This window comes from Lethenteron reissneri, chromosome 64 (assembly GCF_015708825.2).
Source record: "Lethenteron reissneri isolate LAM-NWPU_2019-01 chromosome 64, ASM1570882v1, whole genome shotgun sequence".
Lineage (NCBI taxonomy): Eukaryota > Metazoa > Chordata > Hyperoartia > Petromyzontiformes > Petromyzontidae > Lethenteron > Lethenteron reissneri.
Genome location: NC_083842.1, coordinates 257,402 through 279,283, shown reverse-complemented (window position 1 = coordinate 279,283; position 21,882 = coordinate 257,402). Strand labels below are relative to the sequence as shown.

At 51.4% G+C, this 21,882-nt stretch overlaps 1 long non-coding RNA gene across 1 annotated transcript in view; it reads left to right on the top strand.

Annotated features, from left to right (window-relative positions):
* The window catches only part of LOC133359080 (uncharacterized), a 45,449-nt gene extending 24,765 nt beyond the window's left edge, over window positions 1-20,684 (top strand). The window contains exon 4 of the long non-coding RNA XR_009757147.1: window positions 17,276-20,684. This is a non-coding gene — a long non-coding RNA (uncharacterized LOC133359080). The remainder of the gene's footprint in view (window positions 1-17,275) is intronic.
* The last annotated feature ends 1,198 nt before the right edge of the window (window positions 20,685-21,882 follow it).

Below are 21,882 nucleotides of genomic sequence, written 5' to 3'. Positions count from 1 at the left end.
TAGCAGAGTTGAGTCTATGTGTGGCAATGTTGAGTCTATGGGTGGAATTATTGTGTCTATGCGTGACAGTGTTGAGTCTATGGGTGGCAGTGTTGAATCTATGGGTGGCAGTGTTGAGTCTATGGGTGGCAGTGTTGAGTCTCATGGGTGGCAGTGCTGAGTCGATTGGTGGCAGTGCTGACTCTATGAATGGCAGTGTTGAGTCTATGAGTGGCAGTGCTGAGTGTGTGGGTGGCAGTGCTGACTCTATGGGTGGCATTGCTGAGTCTTATGGGTGGCAGTGTTGAATCTATGGGTGACAATTCTGACTCTATGGGTGGCAGTGTTGAGTGTATGGTTGGCAATATTAATTCTACGGGTGGCAGTGTTGAATTTATGGGTAGCAGTGTTGAGTCTATGGGTGGCAGTGTTGAGTCTATGGGTGGCAGTATTGACTCTATTGGTGGCTGTGCTGACTTCATGGGTGGCAATGTTGAGTATATGGGTGCCAATGTTAACTCTATTTATGGCAGTGTTGAGTATTTGCATCACATTGGTGAGTATATGCATAGCAGAGTTGAGTCTATGTGTGGCAATGTTGAGTCTATGGGTGGAATTATTGTGTCTATGCGTGACAGTGTTGAGTCTATGGGTGGCAGTGTTGAATCTATGGGTGGCAGTGTTGAGTCTATGGGTGGCAGTGTTGAGTCTCATGGGTGGCAGTGCTGAGTCGATTGGTGGCAGTGCTGACTCTATGAATGGCAGTGCTGACTCTATGGGTGGCATTGCTGAGTCTTATGGGTGGCAGTGTTGAATCTATGGGTGACAATTCTGACTCTATGGGTGGCAGTGTTGAGTGTATGGTTGGCAATATTAATTCTACGGGTGGCAGTGTTGAATTTATGGGTAGCAGTGTTGAGTCTATGGGTGGCAGTGTTGAGTCTAACGGTGGTAGTGTTGAGTGTATGGGTGGCAGTGTTGAGTCTATGCGTCGCATTATTGAGTCTATGCATGCACTGCTGACTATATGCATGGCAATGTTGAGTCTATGGGTGGCAGAGTTGAGTTTATGCGTGTCAGTGTTGAGTCTATGCGTGGCAGTGCTGAGTCTATGGCTGGCAGTATTGGATCTATGGATGGCAGTATTGACTCTATGGGTGGCAGTGCTCAGTCTTATAGGTGGCAGTGTTGACTCTATGGGTCGCAGTGTTGAGTCTCATGGGTGGCAGTGCTGAGTCCATTGGTGGCAGTGCTGACTCTATGGATAGCAGTGTTGAGTCTATGGGTGTTAGTGCTAACTCTATGGGTGCAGTGTTGAGTCTATGGGTGGCAGTGATGAGTGTATGGGTTACAGTGCTGACTCTATGGGTGGCAGTGTTGAGTATATGGGTGGCAATGTTAACTCTATCGATGGCAGTGTTGAGTCTTTGCATCGCATTGTTGAGTTTATGCGTGGCAGAGTTAAGTCTATCTGTGGCAATGTTGAATCTTTGAGTGGGATTGTTGCGCCTATGCGTCGCAGGGTTTAGTCTATGGGTGGCAGTGTTGACTCTATGGGTGGCAGTGTTGAGTCTCATGGGTGGCAGTGTTGACTCTATGGGTGGCAGTGCTGAGTCTTATGGGTGGCAGTGTTGACTCTATGGGTGGCAGTGTTGAGTTTCATGGGTGGCAGTGCTGAGTCTATTGGTGGCAGTGCTGAGTCTATGGGTGGCAGTGTTGAGTGTATGGTTGGCAATGTTAATTCTACGGGTGGCAGTGTTGAGTCTATGGATGGCAGTGCTAAGTGTATGGGTTGCAATGCTGACTCTATGGGAGGCAGTGTTGAGTGTATTGTTGGAAATGCTAATTCTACGGGAGGCAGTGTTGAGTATCATGGGTGGCAGTGCTGAGTCTATTGCTGGTAGTGCTGACTATGGATGGCATTGTTGAGTCTATGGGTGGCAGTGCTAAGTATATGGGTTTCAGTGCTGACTCTTTGAATGGCAGTGCTGAGTCTTATGCGTGGCAGTGCTGAATTTATGGGTTGCAGTGCTGACTCTATGGGTGCCAGTGTTGAGTGTATATGTGGCAGTGCTGACTCTGTGAGTGACAGTGCTGAGTCTTATGGGTGGCAGTGTTGAGTGTATGGGTGGCAGTGCTGACTCTATGGGTGGCAGTGTTGAGTTTTGTGGGTGGCAGTGCTGAGTGTTTGGGTTTGCAGTGCTGACTCTATGGGTGGCAGTGTTGAGTGTATGGGTGGCACTGCTGACTATATACATGGCAATGTTGAGTCTATGCGTGGCATTATTTAGTCTATGCACGGCAGTTTTGAGTCTATGCATGGCAGTGTTAAGTCTAAGCATGGCAGTGCTGAGTCTACGGCTGGCAGTGTTGAGTATATGGGTGGCAGTATTGACTCCATGGGTGGCTGTGCTGACTTTATTGGTGGCAATGTTGAGTATATGGGTGCCAATGTTAACTCTATTTATGGCAGTGTTGAGTATTTGCATCACATTGGTGAGTATATGCATAGCAGAGTTGAGTCTATGTGTGGCAATGTTGAGTCTATGGGTGGAATTATTGTGTCTATGCGTGACAGTGTTGAGTCTATGGGTGGCTGTGTTGAGTCTATGGGTGGCAGTGTTGAGTCTCATGAGTGGCAGTGCTGAGTCGATTGATGGCAGTGCTGACTCTATGAATGGCAGTGTTGAGTCTATGAGTGGCAGTGCTGAGTGTGTGGGTGGCAGTGCTGACTCTATGGGTGGCATTGCTGAGTCTTATGGGTGGCAGTGTTGAATCTATGGGTGACAATTCTGACTCTATGGGTGGCAGTGTTGAGTGTATGGTTGGCAATATTAATTCTACGGGTGGCAGTGTTGAATCTTTGGGTGGCAGTGTTGAGTCTATGGGTGTCAATGTTAAGTGTATTGGTGGCAGTGCTGAGTCGATGGGTGGCAGTGCCGACTCCATGGGTGGCAGGTTTGAGTCTATGGGTGGCAGTGCTGAGTATGAGAGTGGCAGTGCTGACTCTATGGGTGGCAGTTTTGAGTCTATTGGTGGCAGTTTTGAGTCTTTGTGTGGCAATGTTGAGTCAATGCGTAGCAGTGCTCAGTCTATGCCTGGCAGCGTTGAGTCTATGGGTGGCAGTGTTGAATCTATGTGTGGCAATGTTGAGTGTATGGGTGTCAATGTTGACTATATGCCTGGCAATGTCGAGTCTATGCGTAGCATTGTTGAGTCTATGCATGGCAGATTTGAGTTTATTCATGGCAGTGTTGAGTCTATGTGTGGCGGTGCTGAGTCTCTGGCTGGCAGTGTTGAGTCTATGGGTGGCAGTGTTGACTCTATTGGTGGCAGATCTGACTTTATGGGTGGCAGTGCTGACTCTATGGGTGGCAATGCTGAGTCTTATGGGTGGCAGTGTTGCTTCTATGGGTGGCAGTGCTGAATTTATGGGTGGCAGTGTTGAGTATTTGCGTCGCATTGGTGAGTATATGCATAGCAGAGTTGAGTCTATGTGTGACAATGTTGAGTCAATGGGTGGAATGATTGTGTCTATGTGTAATATTGTAAATTACGGCGGGAGACCACTTGACGGGTAGCACACTTTATTAACACTTTCCTTAGCCACAATAACACGTGTGGACAACTACAGCTCACGCTACACGTTCCACCCGGCTACACACACACGGGCTCTCCAGCCCCGTAGCTTCCAGGGGAACTCACAGACCCACTCCAGCTGGGGTATGGATCACGACCACTGGTCCCGCAGCCCGGCCCTCACAAGGACGTCCGGCCGCGGGTCCCAAGGTCCCGCCTCTGAGCCACACAGGGTCCCGGCCCTTACAAGGACAGCGGGGCTAGGGGTCTCAGGGCCCTATCTCTTCCTCCTCCGTCTTCCGTCTTCACTGGTTACCAACTCCCCGAGCGCCCGCGCGCATCGCCTTTCATAGTCCTCCGCTCCCGAGGGGGCGGAGCCTATGCGGACCGCGATGTGAGCACCCACTCTAGTTGACCAATCACCACGCGCTGCCACACGATCCCTTTTGCCAGCGCGTGTCACCACCACATAACCAATCACCACGCGCTGCCACACGATCCCTCACTGCCAGTGTGCGTCACCAATACACAGCCAATCACCACTCGCTGCCACACGATCCCTACTGCCAGCGCATATCACCACTACATCACCCCCTCCCACATAGCTCGCAGCCGGCCCGGCTGCCAAAAAAAAACCCCACTCCCCAAGTGTGCCCTGTAACATAACCATAATGCAACACAACAACACAACACAACAACACCGAACGTTAACCAGTAACAACAACGAACTATGTACAAACCGACGAGTAACACAATAAAAGTTATTTTGAAAAGACCGACGGGTCCAGTGTCTCCTAGACTCCCGATCCCCCTCCCGCTTGCTCCTTGAATGGAACGATAGAGCGGTCGAACGGACGGGGAAAGCCATGACGAGACGATCCGGCCGACTCGTCCCGCACCTCCACCTCATTTATTGGGTCAGGAAAAGTGGCGCGATCTAGCGCGAGTCCGCCTGGCCGGTCCGTCGTACGGGACGGGACGCTGTCGACCGTCCGGTGGCTCCGGCAGCCCAGGAAGGCACGGTTCGGGCCTGGAAGAACCGCCCGTGCCAGCGGGGATCCGGTCGCCGGTGGTCGGCAGCCGTCAGTTCCGAGACACCTGGGAGCGGATCAGGTGAAAACATGTGAGGATCAGGCGGAGACATTTCCCTCCCCGGGTCGTCGGTCACATCACATGCTCGGTCCTCACGACATAAAGGAAGGCCATATGGTGGCGAGAACGGTTTCAGCCGGGAGGGGTGAATATACCAACGGCGCTTTCCCCATTTTATCTGAACACACTGGGGTCATGCAACCCGCACGACCTCCACGGGTCTCCTGCCATGGCCTCAATAATTTAGGCGACGTAGCCAATGGTGCATGAGGGCAGTGCAGCCAGGCCCTATCGCCCGGTTTCCAATCGTGCACGGACACCTTCCATGCACGCAAGCGCTCGTTGGCGATTTGGCGAGACCTTGAATTTAGCCGTGCGACCTCCCGTGCCTCGGCCAGTTTTGCAGTTTTAAATTTAATATGGTCGGCCAACTTGGAATTAGGCCGTGGCACGGAAAGTCCCAGCTGAGTCTCCATGGGCGGATCGGCCTCCCGACCGTACATCAGATTAAATGGGGAAAATCCCGTAGCTGCATGGGGGGCCATCCTGCACGTGGCGAGGACCCTCGGGACCTGCAAGTCCCAGTCAACCTGTGCCTCGCACACTTGCTGGCACAACATGGAAGTTAAAGTTCTGTGGAGTCGCTCCACCATCCCGTCAGTCTGTGGGTGGTACGGGGAGGTACGCACCTTTTTTGTACCCAAAAGGTCGCACACCTCATGCAGCAATTTGCTCGAAAAATTCTTCCCCTGGTCGGTCAGCAAGCGTTCGGGAACCCCCTTGTCCAAGACGTAGCCCTGGACAAAGGCGTCCGCCACGGCCGCCGCTGACTGGTTGGCGAGTGGCCACGCAATAGGCCATCGAGTAAAGTATTCCACACCAACCAGCAGGTACTTGTTACCCCTAGGCATGACAGGAAAAGGCCCCAAAATATCCAGCGCAACGAGCTCGTTAGTGCGCGAGACCTGAATGGACTGCAGCGGTGGATTTGGCGCAACGGGCGGTGGTTTCCGTTTCATGCAATCCACACACCCCTTCAGTATATTGACCACATCGCTCCCCATCCCCGGCCAATAATAGTCACGCTGGAGCAGAGCGAGCATTTTGTTTACTCCCAGATGCAAGAGGCGTTCGTGTGCGGCCAGAACAACTTTGCCCCGCATAGCAGAAGGCACGACGAGTGCGTGCCGCCGGGACATATTGTCCCATCTCATTAACAGGCCCTGCTTAAGCAGCCAGGAGCCAGCTCGCTTCTGACCTTCCTCGGGACCCCCCGCCCTGCGACGCAATGCGAGCAGGGAGCTGTCAGCCATCTGGAGTCGGCCCCACTCAACGAGAGACAGTGAGAGTAGCGAGTCCCCGCCCGCAGGAGTAGCGGGAACGTCAACCAACGGTGCATTCGCGGCCGCGACCAACTCACCCTCGGGTACAGCAACATGTGGTTTACAGCGCGCCGACCCCATCAAGCACGCACATTCGGGACGAGGCGACAACCGCGACAGGACATCCGCGATGGTGTGGCGCAACCCCTTACGGTAAGTGGTCGTAAATTGATAGTCCTGGAGGACCTCCAACCACCGTGATAATTGGCCCGAGGGTTGGGCGACCCTCAATGCGTACTGAAGTGCCACGTGGTCCATACAGACCGTAAAATGACGGCCATAGAGATAAGGTCTAAATTGCTGTACAAAAAAAACAATAGCCAGCAACTCGCGACGGGTCACGCAGTAGCGCTGTTCCGCTGGCGATAAAACCCTGCTACCATAGGCGACCACCCGTTCGACTCCCCCAACGACCTGTGAGAGCACCCCCCCAATGCCGTGTTACTAGCATCAGTATCCAGCAAGAAGGGTTTCGTAAAATCAGGGTAACATAAGGGCGGGGCACCCACCAAGGCGTCCCGAAGGGAGCAGAACGCGGCCTCCTCCTCTGGCCCCCATCGAAACCTGACCCCTTTGGCTGTCAGAGCATGCAAGGGTTTGGCAATGGTGGCGAAATGCTCAATGAATCGGCGGTAGTAGGAAGCAAATCCAATGAAACTGCGGACCTCAGAAACCGACGTGGGCAGTCGGCCATGAACTGACACAGTTCGTCTTCGCGGGATCGGTGGAGATCCCCGAAGAGTCGACAACGTGGCCCAAGTACCTTATGGATTTCCGAAGCAGGTGGCATTTAGCCGGTTTAAACTTCAACTTAGTCGATCGCATCCGCAAGAACACCCCCCTTAATCGCTGGAGGTGTTCCTCGAAAGTTCTATTGAAAACAATGACATCGTCAAGGTAAATCAAGCAAGTATCCCATTGCAGACCTGACAAAACCAATTCCATAAGGCGCTGAAACGTCGCGGGAGCAGAATGGAGTCCCATGGGCAAGCGATTAAACTGGAACAGGCCCCCTGGGGTCCGGAATGCGGTCTTAGGTTTAGACTCATCGTCGAGTGGTAGTTGCCAGAATCCCAACAGTAAGTCAAGTGTAGAAAAATACCGCGCCCTGGATAATGCCTCCAAAGACTCATCCATTCTGGGGAGCGGATACGCGTCAGCCACAGAGATCTTATTAAGGCGACGGAAATCTACACAAAAACGCAAGGACCCGTCTTGCTTCTTAACCAGAACGATAGGTGCTCCCCATGGACTGGATGAGGGCGAAATGATGTCGGCAGTCAGCATGTCATTGACGGCCGATTGAACTTGTTCCTTCTCGGCAGGACTCAGCCGGAAGTGATTCTGCCGGACTGGTGCCGCATCACCTGTTTCAATGTGGTGGCGTAACAAGTCCGTGCACCCAATATTATATTTGTGCTTGCTGAACACATCGGAGAATTCGATCAGCAGAGCGCGCAGCGCACCCAATTGCACCCTCGACAAATCACTGGAGCCCGCACACAGCGAGTCCACCCATTCAAGGTCCTCACCTGATTGAATTTTCTGCGCCGGGACGGGATCAACATGCGCAATAAGCCGCTCCTCCGCAGGGACCCGTGCCGCGTGAGCAAGTACGGTGCCCTGCGGAATAACGGCTGGCCGCGAACCAGCGTTCAAAACCATAACGAACGGGTCCCCGTCAGCCCGAACCAACGTTTGAGCCACCGCCAAATCCAGACCCCCGACAGCTCTATTCGACACCTTGTCGACGCCTTGTCCCGCAGTCTCCCCACCCAATGGCTTCCGCAACCGGAGGGGTACCAACATCTGCGAACCCGGGGGCACGTGCACCGTATGGGTCGCTAGCGCTTGGATCGTCGCACAAGCCGTCCGCATTTCAGTAGGGTTAGACAAAAAGGAAATACGGCGACCCGATGGCAGCTCAATACAACCTTGATCAACCAGAATTTTAATGGGCATCTTAGCCAAAAAGTCTGTGCCCAACAGACAAGGAACCGCTAGGGAAGAGGAGACCAAAACAGGTCCCGCCAATTTAATATCCCCTATGCAAATGCTCGCCCGAATCTGACCGACAATGCCCAACGAGCCCCCATTTGCCGCGTAACATGGCACGTCCACCGGGAGCAGAGGTCGACATTGGACGGGGAGAATGTTATAAATGAGATCAGGAAATGATAGTCGCCGACGCTCCCGTGTCCACCAACACCCTGACCTCGATACCATCTATGAATCCCGTAACGACAAACGAGCCGGCCGACGCAGCCACTATTCTGTGGCCCAACTCGGACCATTTAATTTCCCCTGGGCCCCGTACGAACCCCCCTTTCCGAACCGAATCCCCGGCCCCCAATCGCACCTCCTCCGCCGCAAAGTGGCGGCCCATGTGTGTCGTGTATGTAGGCCGAGCATGTGAAGTGCCGCGACTTGCCGGGGGTAGTTGGGACGACTTGGGGCCTTGGTCGTCGTCCAGCCGAGGTCCCGTGGCACGCTGACGTGGAGCGCGGCACCCGGACGCCACGTGGCCCCGAAGGCCGCAGTTGTAGCACGTGACGAGGGACGTCGGAGGTCTCGGTTGCTCCAGCTTGCGGGTCGATCGCAGAGGCGAACGACCCCCCGACCTCCAATCCCCTGGTCGTGCTGCAGCGAACACCTCCTCCCGTGGGCGAATGAGTTGGGGCTCGGTGTCCACCGGGGCCGGAGCTGAGACCGCGGCAGAAGCGCAGACGACCACCTCTTTCCGCTTCAGGACCTCGTGCGCCTGGATGTTCGTCGCAACACGCAACAAACATATGTCCACCTCGTCGGCTGTGTTGATGGGGACCCCCAGGTCCTGAGCCAACTTCAGCAGTTGTTCCAAAACCATAGCGTCCTGCCCCTCCTCGTCCATACGAGGGAATGCGGCGTCCGCGAGAGCCAACAACGCCGTGCGGTAGGCGAGCGCGATCTCCGTGTCCGCCTTCCGTCGCTCGTAAAATTGGTGGCGGCAGGCCGAAGGTGGTCCGTACACCTTGGCCATGAGGCCCAGCGCGGCCTTGAGCGTGGAGCGGGCCGATCTCGGGGCGGACCTGAAGGCCGCGAGCGCATTGTCATCCAGCATCGCAGGCAGTGCCCGTAGCGCCGTAGCGTCGGACCAGGCCGACATCTCTTGATGGGCGAGAAATCTTCGCTGGAATGCGCCCCAATCACCCCCTTCCGCCTTGAAAGCCGTCAACGTGGGAAGACGCTGCTGGAAAATAATGTCGTCCACCGCCTCGTGATTTTCCCGCGCCGCACCGTCGATAGGTGAAATGGCGGCCCCTATGACGGGTGGCTGATGGCGGCCCGTAGCGCACGCTGATGACGTGAGCGGCAGAGATTGGAGGACCCCCGCCACGTGTTGCTCGCGATTCCCGCCAATAGACGGCCGCTCGGTAGAAATGGCGGGATTTTCAAAGTCATTCGTGTGAAGCACATTTTGGCGGGAATCTGCAACGCGACCCCTTTCGATGTCCGTCGACGTTCTCCCTCCTCCAGACGTGGTGATCTCCGCTAGGATGGACGCCCCGGCGAGTAGCAGCTCTGCCAGGCGGGAGTGCGCGTCGCGGAGTCCGACATCGGACCCCAGCGGCTCGTTGGGCGCCCATGAGGGGTCCTGTGGCGCCGGCATCTCCTCCTCTTCTCCCCCCGATGCCTGCTGGCCCGAGTCGTCGTGGTTTTCCTCCCGGTCACGCTCGTGAGTCCGATGAGTCTTCCTGGTATCCATGGCTGGAAGACTGTTTCACTTCTGACGCCAGTTGTAATATTGTAAATTACGGCGGGAGACCACTTGACGGGTAGTACACTTTATTAACACTTTACTTAGCCACAATAACACGTGTGGACAACTACAGCTCACGCTACACATTCCACCCGGCTACACACACACGGGCTCTCCAGCCCCGTAGCTTCCAGGGGAACTCACAGACCCACCCCAGCTGGGGCAGCCCGGCCCTCACAAGGACGTCCGGCCACGGATCCCAAGGTCCCGCCTCTGAGCCACACAGGGTCCCGGCCCTTACAAGGACAGCGGGGCTAGGGGTCTCAGGGCCCTATCTCTTCCTCCTCCGTCTTCCGTCTTCACTGGCTACCAACTCCCCGAGTGCCCGCGCGCATCGCCTTTCATAGTCCTCCGCTCCTGAGGGGGCGGAGCCTATGCGGACCGCGATGTGAGCACCCACTCTAGTTGACCAATCACCACGCGCTGCCACACGATCCCTTTTGACAGCGCTTGTCACCACCACATAACCAATCACCACGCGCTGCCACACGATCCCTCACTGCCAGTGTGCGTCACCAATACACAGCCAATCACCACGCGCTGCCACACGATCCCTACTGCCAGCGCGTATCACCACTACATATGCGTGACAGTGCTGAGTCGATTGGTGGCAGTGCTGACTCTATGAATGGCAGTGTTGAGTCTATGAGTGGCAGTGCTGAGTGTGTGGGTGGCAGTGCTGACTCTATGGGTGGCAGTGCTGAGTCTTATGGGTGGCAGTGTTGAATCTATGGGTGGCAGTGTTGAGTGTATGGGTGGCAGTGCTGACTCTATGGGTGGCAGTGTTGAGTGTATATGTGGCAGTGCTGACTCTGTGAGTGGCAGTGCTGAGTCTTATGGGTGGCAGTATTGAGTCTATGGGTGGCAATGCTGACTCTATGGGTGGCAGTGCTGAGTGTATGGGTGGCAATGCTGACTCTATGGGTGACAGTGTTGAGTCTCATGGGTGGCAGTGCTCAGTCTATTGCTGGCACTTCTGACTCGATAGATGACAGTGTTGAGTCTTTTGGTGGCAGTGCTGAGTGTATGGGTTTCAGTGCTGACTCTATGGGTGGCAGTGCTGAGTCTTATGGGTGGCAGTGTTCAGTCTATGGGTGGCAGTGCTGAGTGTATGGGTTGCAGGGATGACTCTATGGGTGGCAGTGTTGAGTCTTATGGGTGGCAGTGTTAAGTCTATGGGTGGCAGTGCTGAGTGTATGGGTTTCAGTGCTGACTCTATGGGTGGCAGTTCTGAGTCTTATGGGTGGCATTGTTGAGTCTATGGGTAGCAAATCTGACTCTATGTGTGGTAGTGTTGAGTGTATGGGTGGCAGTGCTGACTCTATGGGTGGCAGTGTTGAGTCTTATGGGTGGCAGTGTTGAGTCTATGGGTAGCAATGCTGACTCTATGGGTGGCAGTGTTGAGTGTATGGGTGGCAGTGCTGACTCTATGGGTGGCAGTGTTGAGTCTTGTGGGTGGCAGTGCTGAGTGTTTGGGTTTGCAGTGCTGACTCTGTGGGTGGCAGTGTTGAGTGTATGGGTGGCACTGCTGACTATATACATGGCAATGTTGAGTCTATGCGTGGCATTGTTTAGTCTATGCACGGCAGTTTTGAGTCTATGCATGGCAGTGTTGAGTCTATGCATGGCAGTGCTGAGTCTACGGCTGGCAGTGTTGAGTCTATGGGTGGCAGTATTGACTCTATGGGTGGCTGTGCTGACTTTATGGGTGGCAAAGTTGAGTATATGGTTGCCAATGTTAACTCTATTTATGGCAGTGTTGAGTATTTGCATCACATTGGTGAGTATATGCATAGCAGAGTTGAGTCTATGTGTGGCAATGTTGAGTCTATGGGTGGAATTATTGTGTCTGTGCGTGACAGTGTTGAGTCTATGGGTGGCAGTGTTGAGTCTATGGGTGTCAATGTTAAATGTATTGGTGGCAGTGCTGAGTCGGTGGGTGGCAGTGCCGACTCCATGGGTGGCAGGTTTGAGTCTATGGGTGGCAGTGCTGAGTGTGTGAGTGGCAATGTTGAGTGTATGTGTGACAATGTTGACTATATGCCTGGAAATTTTGAGTCTATGCGTGGCATTGTTGAGTCTATGCGTGGCAGATTTGAGTCTATTCATGGCAGTGTTGAGTCTATGCATGGCAGTGTTGAGTCTATGGGTGGCAGATCTGACTTTATGGGTGGCAGTGCTGACTCTATGGGTGGCAATGCTGAGTATTTGCGTCGCATTCGTGAGTATATGCATAGCAGAGTTGAGTCTATGTGTGGCAATGTTGAGTCTATGGGTGGAATGATTGTGTCTATGCGTGACAGTGCTGAGTCGATTGGTGGCAGTGCTGACTCTATGAATGGCAGTGTTGAGTCTTATGGGTGGCAGTGTTGAATCTATGGGTGGCACTGCTCACTCTATGGGTGGCAGTGTTGAGTGTACGGGTGGCAGTGCTGACTCTATGGGTGGCAGTGTTGAGTCTTGTGGGTGGCAGTGCTGAGTGTTTGGGTTGCAGTGCTGACTCTATGGGTGGCAGTGTTGAGTGTATATGTGGCAGTGCTGACTCTGTGAGTGGCAGTGCTGAGTCTTATGGGTGGCAGTATTGAGTCTATGGGTGGCAATGCTGACTCTATGGGTGGCAGTATTGAGTCTATGGGTGGCAATGCTGACTCTATGGGTGACAGTGTTTAGTCTCATGGGTGGCAGTGCTCAGTATATTGCTGGCACTTCTGACTCGATGGATGACAGTGTTGAGTCTTTTAGTGGCAGTGCTGAGTCTATGGGTTTCAGTGCTGACTCTATGGGTGGCAGTGCTGAGTCTTATAGGTGGCAGTGTTCAGTATATGGGTGGCAGTGTTGAGTCTTATGGGTGGCAGTGTTAAGTCTATGGGTGGCAGTGCTGAATGTATGGGTTTCAGTGCTGACTCTATGGGTGGCAGTTCTGAGTCTTATGGGTGGCATTGTTGAGTCTATGGGTAGCAATTCTGACTCTATGTGTGGCAGTGTTGAGTGTATGGGTGGCAGTGCTGACTCTATGGGTGGCAGTGTTGAGTCTTGTGGGTATCAGTGCTGACTCTATGGGTGGCAGTATTGAGTCTTGTGGGTAGCAGTGCTGAGTCTATTGCCGGCACTTCTGACTCTATGGATGACAGTGTTGAGTCATTGGGTGGCATTGCTGAGTGTATGGGTTTCAGTGCTGACTTTATGGGTGGGAATGCTGAGTCTTATGGGTGGCAGTGTTCAGCCTATGAGTGGCAGTGCTGAGTGTATGGATTTCAGTGCTGACTCTATGGGTGGAAGTGCTTAGTCTTATGGGTGGCAGAGTTGAGTCTATGGGTAGCAATGCTGACTCTATGGGTGGCAGTGTTGAGTCTTATGGGTGGCAGTGTTGAGTCTATGGGTAGCAATGCTGACTCTATGGGTGGCAGTGTTGAGTGTATGGGTGGCAGTGCTGACTCTATGGGTGGCAGTGTTGAGTCTTGTGGGTGGCAGTGCTGAGTGTTTGGGTTTGCAGTGCTGACTCTGTGGGTGGCAGTGTTGAGTGTATGGGTGGCACTGCTGACTATATACATGGCAATGTTGAGCCTATGCGTGGCATTGTTTAGTCTATGCACGGCAGTTTTGAGTCTATGCATGGCAGTGTTGAGTCTATGCATGGCAGTGCTGAGTCTACGGCTGGCAGTGTTGAGTCTATGGGTGGCAGTATTGACTCTATGGGTGGCTGTGCTGACTTTATGGGTGGCAAAGTTGAGTATATGGTTGCCAATGTTAACTCTATTTATGGCAGTGTTGAGTATTTGCATCACATTGGTGAGTATATGCATAGCAGAGTTGAGTCTATGTGTGGCAATGTTGAGTCTATGGGTGGAATTATTGTGTCTGTGCGTGACAGTGTTGAGTCTATGGGTGGCAGTGTTGAGTCTATGGGTGTCAATGTTAAATGTATTGGTGGCAGTGCTGAGTCGGTGGGTGGCAGTGCCGACTCCATGGGTGGCAGGTTTGAGTCTATGGGTGGCAGTGCTGAGTGTGTGAGTGGCAATGTTGAGTGTATGTGTGACAATGTTGACTATATGCCTGGAAATTTTGAGTCTATGCGTGGCATTGTTGAGTCTATGCGTGGCAGATTTGAGTCTATTCATGGCAGTGTTGAGTCTATGTGTGGCGGTGCTGAGTCTCTGGCTGGCAGTGCTGAGTCTATGGGTGGCAGTGTTGACTCTATGGGTGGCAGATCTGACTTTATGGGTGGCAGTGCTGACTCTATGGGTGGCAATGCTGAGTCTTATGGGTGGCAGTGTTGCTTCTATGGGTGGCAGTGCTGAATCTATGGGTGGCAGTGTTGAGTATTTGCGTCGCATTCGTGAGTATATGCATAGCAGAGTTGAGTCTATGTGTGGCAATGTTGAGTCTATGGGTGGAATGAGTGTGTCTATGCGTGACAGTGCTGAGTCGATTGGTGGCAGTGCTGACTCTATGAATGGCAGTGTTGAGTCTTATGGGTGGCAGTGTTGAATCTATGGGTGGCACTGCTCACTCTATGGGTGGCAGTGTTGAGTGTACGGGTGGCAGTGCTGACTCTATGGGTGGCAGTGTTGAGTCTTGTGGGTGGCAGTGCTGAGTGTTTGGGTTGCAGTGCTGACTCTATGGGTGGCAGTGTTGAGTGTATATGTGGCAGTGCTGACTCTGTGAGTGGCAGTGCTGAGTCTTATGGGTGGCAGTATTGAGTCTATGGGTGGCAATGCTGACTCTATGGGTGGCAGTATTGAGTCTATGGGTGGCAATGCTGACTCTATGGGTGACAGTGTTTAGTCTCATGGGTGGCAGTGCTCAGTATATTGCTGGCACTTCTGACTCGATGGATGACAGTGTTGAGTCTTTTAGTGGCAGTGCTGAGTCTATGGGTTTCAGTGCTGACTCTATGGGTGGCAGTGCTGAGTCTTATAGGTGGCAGTGTTCAGTATATGGGTGGCAGTGTTGAGTCTTATGGGTGGCAGTGTTAAGTCTATGGGTGGCAGTGCTGAGTGTATGGGTTTCAGTGCTGACTCTATGGGTGGCAGTTCTGAGTCTTATGGGTGGCATTGTTGAGTCTATGGGTAGCAATTCTGACTCTATGTGTGGCAGTGTTGAGTGTATGGGTGGCAGTGCTGACTCTATGGGTGGCAGTGTTGAGTCTTGTGGGTATCAGTGCTGACTCTATGGGTGGCAGTATTGAGTCTTGTGGGTAGCAGTGCTGAGTCTATTGCCGGCACTTCTGACTCTATGGATGACAGTGTTGAGTCATTGGGTGGCATTGCTGAGTGTATGGGTTTCAGTGCTGACTTTATGGGTGGGAATGCTGAGTCTTATGGGTGGCAGTGTTCAGCCTATGAGTGGCAGTGCTGAGTGTATGGATTTCAGTGCTGACTCTATGGGTGGAAGTGCTTAGTCTTATGGGTGGCAGAGTTGAGTCTATGGGTAGCAATGCTGACTCTATTGGTGGCAGTGTTGAGTCTATGGGTAGCAATGCTGACTTTATGGGTGGCAGTGTTGAGTGTATGGGTGGCAGTGATAACTCTATGGGTGGCAGTGTTGAGTGTTGTGGGTGGCAGTGCTGAGTGTTTGGGTTGCAGTGCTGACTCTATGGGTGGAAGTGTTGAGTGTATGTGTGGCAGTGCTGACTCTATGGGTGGCAGTGCTGAGTCTTATGGGTGGCAGTATTGAGTCTATGGGTGGCAATGCTGACTCTATGGTTGGCAGTGTTGAGTCTCATGGGTGGCAGTGCTCAGTCTATTGCTGGCACTTCTGACTCGATGGATGACAGTGTTGAGTCTTTTGGTGACAGTGCTGAGTGTATGGGATGCAGGGCTGACTCTATGGGTGGCAGTGATGATTTCTTATGGATGGCAGTGTTCATTCTATGGGTGGCAGTGCTGAGTGTATGGGTTTCAGTGCTGACTCTATGGGTGGCAGTGCTGAGTCTTATGGGTGGCAGTGCTGAGTCTATTGCTGGCACTTCTGACTCTATGGATGACGGTGTTGAGTCCTTGGGTGGCAGTGCTGAGTGCATGGGTTTCAGTGCTGACTCTATGGGTGGCAGTGCTGAGTCTTATGGGTGGCAGTGCTGAATGTATGGGTTGCAGTGCTGACTCTATGGGTGGCAGTGCTGAGTCTTATGGGTGGCAGTGTTGAGTGTATGGTTGGCAATGTTACTTATGCGGGTGGCAGTGTTGAGTCTATGGGTGGCAGTACTGAGTGTTTGGGTTGCAGTGCTGACTCTATGGGTGGCAGTGCTTAGTCTTATGGGTGGCAGAGTTGAGTCTATGGGTAGCAATGCTGACTCTGTTGGTGGCAGTGTTGAGTGTATGGGTGGCAGTGCTGACTCTATGGGTGGCAGTGTTGAGTCTTGTGGGTGTCAGTGCTGACTCTATGGGTGGCAGTGTTGAGTCTTGTGGGTAGCAGTTTTGAGTCTATGGGTGGCAGTGTTAATTCTATGGGTGGCAGTGTTGAGTCTATGGGTGGTAGTGCTGAGTGTTTGGGTTGCAGTGCTGACGCTATGGGTGGCAGTGTTAAGTGTATGGGTGGCAGTATTGAGTCAATGGGTGGCAATGCTGACTCTATGGGTGGCAGTGTTGAGTGTATAGTTGGCAATGTTAATTCTATGGGTGCCTGTGTTGCGTCTCATGGGTGGCATTGCATAGTCTATTGCTGGCACTGCTGACTCTATGGATGACAGTGTTGAGTCTATGGGTGGCAGTGTTGAGTGTATGAGTGGAAGTCCTGAGTCTATGGATGGCAGTGTTAAGTCCAGTGGCGGCTCCTGCAAAATCTCTCAGGGGGGGCAAATGTCTGGATGATTGATAAGGATAAGGTCCACCCATGCAATGGATAAATTAACAGCTTAAGCATGTAAAGGCAACTTCACTTCTTTAATATTAATGAAAAATAAAGTGACTTACAATACATCTTGTTTGTTTCTATACTCACTATTAATACCATTCACTCAAGTTTCTTTTATTAAAGATTCCACTAGGTGGCGACAAATTATATTGTTGGATGAAACGTGCTTACGTATGATGACGTAAGCACGTTAGGGCGAGCCCTCCCGGAAGCCATAGAGAATGCATTGCAGCGCCCCCTGTTCGAAAAAAAACATTTTTGAATGTAAGTCTATGGGGCCACTCGGGGCGATTCTCAGCCGGAGTGAAATCGCCCAAAAAGAGGCGGTACTCCACAGACCGTGACATGACGCTGATTGGACTATATCCAGAGGCACAGTGACGGCTAGCGTGACTCTGTGGTTGAATGACATTGGTGGTGCGTCGCCCAATCGCCCTAATGAAGAAACCGCCCCTGGTTAAGTCTATGCATGGCAGTGCTCACTCGATGGTTGCAATTGTTGAGTCTGTGGGTGGCAGTGCTGATTTTATGGGTGGCGATGCTGAGTTTATGGTGCAGTGCTCAGTCTTTGGTGTCTCTGTTCTTCTCGCAGGGCTGTACATCAAACGACGTGGACTCAGCCAATGCTCAATGGAAACTTCAAGTCCTTCACTGTCCACGAATCTAACCTTATCTTATTAAACGCCGGTGGGATCTTGAAGTTATGCAAACTGTAACACCATTATTCGCTCACCCACCCACTCACTCACCTTTTCGCCCCCTTTCCCTCCAACTCACCCACCTACTCACCCACCTTCTCACTCAACCTCCCACTCATACACCCACCCACTCTTTCACCGACCTATTCACTCACCCACCTACTCCCTCACCCACTTTCTCACCCACCCACTCTCTCACCCATCCATTATCTCACCCTCTCGCCTATCCAGTCATCCACTCACTCTCTCAGCCACTCACCCATTCATCCACCCACTCACCCATCTACTTATCCACCCACTCAATCAGACACTGACCGTCCCATTCACCGACGTACCCACTCACTCACCCACTCATTCATTCACCCATCCACCCACTCACTCACCAATTCCCCCACTCACCCACCCACCCACTCACTCACCCTCCCACTCATCCACCCACCCACTAACCTACCCAGGTGATAGATATGTGGTGGTGGTGAGTTCTTTTATTTTTGTTGTGTTTTAAGATTAAATTTAACAAAATAAGAACATTCAACAAAGAGTGGAACCTATGGAACTTCAATGGAGAGTCATTCAGCAGCCTTTACAGAGACACCTCGATATACAAAGATGTGATCTGCCTCGTCTGGTATGCCGGAGGTCCTGGGTGATGGTGGTGATGGTGGTGGTGACGGGGGTGATAGCGATGGTGATTGTGATGGTGGTAGTTATGGTGGTGGTCGTAGTCATGGTGGTGGTGATGTGGATGATGGTGATGGTGGCGGAGAGGGTGGTAAAATATGTTATTGTAGGTAATTAAGTGTGATTAACAAAAATTATGCGTTAGGTGTATTTAACAATGTGATAAAATGTGTTATATGATTAATGTATGTGTTTTTATTTGTACATGCCTAAACAACTTTTGTTCAGCCGGATAGAGGGGGCTAAACAGGCGCGGCACGGGCAGAGAAGAGATGGAGTGATGAGGTACAGAAGTATGTGGAGCTGAGTGGATTTGCCGATGACTGGTACCAGCGGTGTCAAGATCGGCCTCTGTGGAGGAGGCTCGTGAAGGACGCTGCTGGGCAGTTGGAGGCAGCCGCCCTCCAACAACAACGGAGGGCAGAGGAGTGACGCCCACAACAACGAGCGGAGCTCCGGTTGGCTAAAGCACAGCAAGTTGGCACAGTAGGGGGCACAGGTAGTGCATCAGCCAATCATCTTGGTCATCTCAGTCAGTCGACCCGTGGCACCTGTGTCTGCGCAGTGACCTCCTGCCAGCGGGCGTTCGACACTTCACGTGGCCTCAAGGTGTACATGGCCTGACACAAGTGTCGTGGTGACGTCACCGCCACTTAGTGGCGAATGGCGGTTGTTGTTGTTGTATGTGTCGTTATTATGTTGTGCGATTTATTATTGGCTCTCTCATTGTCTAGGGGTATGCATTACTGATCGAGATAATCTCAATGATTCTCGTTTCAATATATATATGATAGTCGCTTCAACATTTATGATTCTTGCTTCAGCATTTATGATTCACACTTTAATAGTTACATGTGAAATTATGTCAGGTCTTCAGGATTCAGATCTCATCGCCGGATACTGTTCGTTATTATGACAATGACGGACGAATTTAGTAAATAAGCACTCGCAAATCTGTTTTTCATCTAAGCAACTTCAATCTCAACTTAACTTCATATCCAACAACTCTTATCATCAGTATTCCAACAGTGCCCATGCAAATATACATAATCAATCCGTACTGGATGATCATAAAAGCATCTCACGATCACGTGGTTAAACCAGAACAATAGGCAACACGAACACCACCTCCTCTTCGGGTTCCCATTAAAATTTCTGATTTTTATCAGTTAGCACGTGCAGTGGTTTAGCGAGCGTAGCAAACTGTGGAACAAACCGAAGGTAGTACAACACGAACCCAACAAAACTCCATACATCCCCGACGCATGTAGAGGTCGGCCAGTCGCGAACACAAGCCGTCTTGTCCAGATCCGTGGCGATACTGTCAGAGCTCACAATGTGAACCAGGTACCGCATTGAACGTTGAAACAGATGACATTTCTTAGGTTTAAATTTGAGGTTAGCGAAGCGCATTCTCTCAAAAACGGCAGGCAAGCTTCGGAGGTGTTCCTCGAACGTGCGACTGAACACAATAATATCATGAAAATATATGAGGCAAGTGTCCCATTGCAATCCAGCCAAAACGAGCTCCATCAAGCATTGGAACGTGGTGGGAGCGGAATTCAATCCTATCGGAAGACAGTTGTATTGAAAGAGTCCCTGAGGCATGCGGAATGCGGTCCTCGGCTTTGAAGAGTCGTCCAGGGGCAACTGCCAAAACCCGAAAGACAAATCGAGAGTCGAGAAATACCGCGCTCCCAACAGCGAATCGAGGGAGTCATCCATTTACGTATGGGTATACGCGTCAGCCATTGACACCTTATTAAGTTTGCAGAAATCAACACAGTATCTGAGATTGCCATCCTTCTTCTTGACAAGAACAGCCAGTGCCCCCCACGGGCTGTTAGACAAAGAAATTATATCAATGGCCAGCATATCGTTCACCGTGTTCTGCACTCGTTCCTTCTCCGTAGGGCTCAAGCGGTGGGAATTTTGCCGATATAGGGCTGGTCTCCCTGGTATCAATGTGGTGGGACAAAAGAAACGTGCGACCCAAATCGAAATCATCTTTACTAAAGACATCAGCAAACTCGGTAAACAGCGCACGCAGCCCCACACGTTGGTCGGCGGACAACGACAAATTCTCACGGCATAGTTCAGTGATCCAATGATGGGCCGACAATGAACCCGGACAAGTCAAACTCACCACCTGGCAGGACACGTCCTCGTCGTGATCCGTAAAAGCGGCAGCAGCATGAGCCAGCACCATACCCACAAGGACCAGAACCCCTTCCGGGCCCCCATTTAGAACCTGAAAAAATGGGGCCTGTCCAGAACGGACAATCGTCTGAGTGCCAATAAGAAACAAAACCCATGGTAGAAGCGTTAGAGGGAGACGAAAGGATTCCAGCGTAATTATCCGAAATATTACTATTTTATGTATTTATGCGCATACTTTATGCTAATTAGAGAGGTAGCCTTGATTGGTTATGCTAAAGTATGGGATTATGCTAATGTATATAGTTATGATCGTTATGCTTTGCTTCGTTGTCTAGGGTTGTATTATCAGTCGGGACAATACAATGAATTGTATTAAGTTATGCAAGTGTGATGAAATTATGCTAAATTAAGCTCAGCTTCGTTGTCTAGGGTGGTATTATCAATTGGGATAATACAATTATTCTCGCTTTAACATTTTGTTGTATGTGTTGGGTTATGAAATTTTGATAAAAATAATAAAAATTAATAATTTCCCGAAAAATGCGCAAATCGCATTAATTATGTTAATGTGTGTATTAATAGGCATAAATTATGATAATGCGTGTGATTATATGCATAAATTATGATAATCGTAGTAATTTATGCGGAGGCTTGCGATTATGTTAATGTGTGCAGTTATGATAATTTGCTTAGTTTCGTTTATCCAGAGTTATCAATCAGGATAACACGATTATCATAGATTCATTTACCGATTATCCTAGTGTGTGTTATAATATTTTAGGTCTCCATTTTCATATCTCATCACAGGATACAGTTGTCAAGAATAAGACAGTTTTGCATGGACTTGGAAGGAACACTCGATATGCTTCTTGATTACAATTTTATTCTAACAAGCACGTGACATTCTATCATGCAGGTTAAACATGCGTCAATAATTCATGGGCAAGATTATGCAATTAACTAAATTGAATGACTAAAAATACTTCTTCATTGGCGAAATTATGCAGTTAACGAAAATGACTAAAACATTTCTTATTCATGCAACTCGACGGCAGCAACTGCTTTGCACGATCAGTTGATATTGAACGCACCACCTCGAAATGGCAACCCTTTTGAAACGCAAAGATCACTTTTTGAAAGTCTTATTCGTGTGCGTGCTGTGTGTGCGTTGTCCTCTCGTAATATTAATTGTGTCGTTAGCTTGTGTGGTGTGGGAGGATACGAACAGCTCCTGCTGCTCCCTCGCTCGGCGTGTCGCTCGGCTTTTGCTCTCTCTCTCTCTCTCCACTGCTGGATTGAGCGGCGTTGGCACGATGTTCCTTGAAGAAACTTGCTTGCTTGGCGCTTGATGGTTCCGGGGGCTTGGTGCTGCTCGTGCGCTCTCTCTTTCTACTGCTAGATGACGAGTTGGCACGATGCTGTCCTTGAAGATGCTCGGTCGCTCGTGTCGCTCGGTGTCGCTCGGTGGCGCAAGGTGTCGCTCGTTGTCGCTCGATGGCGCGCGGTGGCGCACGGAGGCGCACGGTGGCGCACGGTGGCGCAAGGTGGCGCACGGTGGCGCAAGGTGGCGCACGGTCAGCGCTCGTTCAGCGATCTCCGCCTTTCCTGCGGGTTGTTCGCTGGTCGTCACTCTGACGAGGAGCGATGCTTCGTTCGTGGC